Here is a 3,262-nt window from a genome sequence, read left to right on the forward strand (position 1 = left end):
AGAGCGGAATCTTAACTTAAAAGGAGAAAAAATATTAATATAATTGAATAAGGTGAGCAGATTTACAATCCATAACAAAAAGAAGGGAGACATTGTTCTGGATTGATTATAGACACAAAAGACGGAGAGACTCAACCGTAAGAGGACTTCACATCTTCATATTCATCCTTTATAATAACTTTCACTTCTTCCTTCTTTACACTATTTGATATTGGACTTAGATGAACATTCCCTTTAACCCATCACCATTCATAAATTTAATATCATCACTCATCTCATCTAAATCGATCAATTGATTCGACAAATACTATTATGCAATTACTAATAGACAAAATTTCCTATATAATTGTCTAATTAGTAAAATCTAAAACACAAATTAAACTTTTCAAGGTATTTATAAATAGCCTGATTCTATGAAAAAACTTAATTAAAACTCTCCCAATAAAACTAAATTCCTATAAAAACACAAAAAAAATCAAATATTGGTTTATTGACTAGAAGTCAACAAAATACTTACCGACAATATAAAAAAGTAAGAAACATAGTTGGTTCTTGGAGGATACGCTTACATGAAAATATGAACATATATAATACTATTTATAAGTTGAATTCATCAAGTTATATTATGTTATGTTTGGAGGGGTCAACTAAGTGTTAGAAGACTAGTAGGACCAACTAATAAGCTTGGCGCTTAAGCTACGAAACTACTTACGCGGCGAGGTACGAGATTACTCCTAGATGACACAAGCAATGACACAATGGTTAATCAATATTGCACTTGAACCTGCAAGACATAATAAATTAAGCAATCATTCAAAAACCTTAATTAAATAACACTTGTTGGTTATGTCATGTCATGCGTACAAAAGGTATGTGTGTGTTGAATTTGTGTTTTTTAGTACAACATAAACAATCCTCCTCCTAAATACTTGGTCTTATGTTGTTGTCACAGAAAGTCAACACCTCGTGGTTCTGAAAAAGGAACATTGTCTTTCTCTGTCAACTTTCAACTCTCATACAACTTCACTTTCATCCTCTCTCTTTATAAATGAAGTTAGAGAGTAACCTCATCTGTAAATTTTAGTTCTAACTATCACACCTACTTGAGTTTAATTACCTCTCATCACTTTATATTACTGTCATATGGGGATTTCTTTGCCACTAGTACTGAAATCTGCAGATTCTGCAACTCTTATTCAACAAAACTGGTATATTATGTTATATTTACTTAGTATTGAGAATTTCAATTGTACACAAATATCTTGTGTTTTAGTTTGACATTTATTGTTTTAATCATATATAGGTGGAAGCTTTTAGATTCTGCTGAACTGAAGCGAAGCTCTATATCTTTCTTTGACGTTGAGAACCATGAAACTGCCATTTCGCGTTGGTCTAGAGCTAGAACAAGAGCTGCAAAGGTTGGCAAAGGTTTATCAAAAGATTTCAAAGCTAGGAAACTTGCTTTGCTACATTGGCTTGAAGCAGTAAGTCAAACACATGATCTTGATTATACTATTTCCCTATATACTTGTAAATTCATATTATTTACTGAAATGCTTTTGTTGTGCGTGAAACAGATCGATCCGCGGCATCGATATGGACATAATCTACACTTTTATTATGATAAATGGCTCAAGAGTCAAAGCATGGAACCTTTTTTCTATTGGTAACATTCTTTTCAAAATGTATTATTCATAATGCATGTAAAATGACCAAGGTTGAAACTAATTAATCTTGTTCTTTGAAATTGTAGGCTAGATATAGGAGAAGGAAAGGAAGTAAATCTAGAGAAGTGTTCTAGAGTTAAACTTCAACAACAGTGTGTTAAATATCTTGGTCCTGTAAGTTTTAACACTATTTATGTGAACATTTTCTTCTTTTTTGGCTATCTTTGTATTGAAGTTATATTCATTAGTTTCATTCCTTGTTTTTTCTAGATGGAAAGATTGTCTTATGAAGTTGTTGTGGAAGATGGAAAGTTGTTGTACAAAGAATCAGGAGAGTTCCTTCACACTATAAAAGAAGGTTCACGTTCCAAGTGGATTTTTGTCCTTAGCACATCTAAGATTTTATATGTTGGTAAAAAGAAGAAAGGTTCATTTCAACATTCTAGCTTTTTGGCTGGAGGAGCCACATCTTGTGCTGGGAGACTAGTTGTTGAACACGGTGTCTTGAAGGTAAGCTTCAAAATTTATTGCTCATTTTCTAAATGTAGCACCGACACGTGTTTGGTGTTTGACATATGTTATTGTGTTTGTGTTAGTGTCTGATACTGATACGGTGCATGTCAATGTTGTTTTGAGCAGGCTGTTTGGCCTCATAGTGGTCATTATCGTCCAACGGAAGAGAATTTTAAGGAATTTACTTCATTCCTTGAAGAGAATAATGTGGACCTTTCCAATGTGAAGGTGCTAAAAGCTTTAGTGATTTGAAATTGAAACTTTATATTATCTGTTAAAAAGATGTGAGAAAATATTTATATGAAATTGTATTATGCAGATGGCTCGAGTTAACGATGAAATTCACTTATCTGAAGAGGACTTAAGTGGGAACATGAGTGGTTTGGAGGATGAAGAAGCTAGTGTTGAAGACTCAATTATGGAGAAGGCCAATTTGAATGAAATTGAAAGTATGTCTGCATTGCATTGCACCTAAGACAGGGAAATTCCAGAATTTAGGAAGAGTTCAACTAAGTTTATTCCTGCGTCAAGTTCTTTTATTCATTTGTGTAAATAGAGAAGGCATAAGAATTTTTTTCATTCTTTTCCATTGATTCACGTAGGTAATTTAATTTATTTATTTGCCTATATACTCATGTATATATTGTACAAAATGAAATTGGACCAATTTTTTTAAGGTCCTTGTAATATTTTGCAAAGGAATAAAGTCATTGTCTCTCTATGTTAAGGAGCTAATTTACTGTATTCTTGAAACGAATTTTGTTAACAAATGCACTTATAACATCTTACACCAAAACTTCCATCGATACTTGTTTTTCTTTATTACAACCAAGAGGTGTTATTCATTCTCATATTGTGTCACAATGCAGATAATTATTCTAACATAGAGAACCCTTATTTTGTGTAATCTTAGGAATTTCTCATATGTTTCTCTCCTTAAGAAATTTATTAATAGTTTCGCAATTTCATGTATTACTCCTTGAAACAACATATATGTCACCTTCGAATTTCCATAACCTCCCCCAAGTGGACTTGTAATATAGGAGTTATCATTTGTCCTCAATCATGGTTCTTGTCATTCC

General features: G+C 32.3%; 1 pseudogene; it reads left to right on the forward strand.

Moving 5' to 3' along the window:
• The first annotated feature begins 934 nt into the window (after window positions 1-934).
• On the forward strand, window positions 935-2,967 carry LOC127087973 (IQ domain-containing protein IQM2-like; annotated as a pseudogene).
• The last annotated feature ends 295 nt before the right edge of the window (window positions 2,968-3,262 follow it).

This window comes from Lathyrus oleraceus, chromosome 5 (assembly GCF_024323335.1).
Source record: "Lathyrus oleraceus cultivar Zhongwan6 chromosome 5, CAAS_Psat_ZW6_1.0, whole genome shotgun sequence".
NCBI classification, from domain to species: domain Eukaryota; kingdom Viridiplantae; phylum Streptophyta; class Magnoliopsida; order Fabales; family Fabaceae; genus Lathyrus; species Lathyrus oleraceus.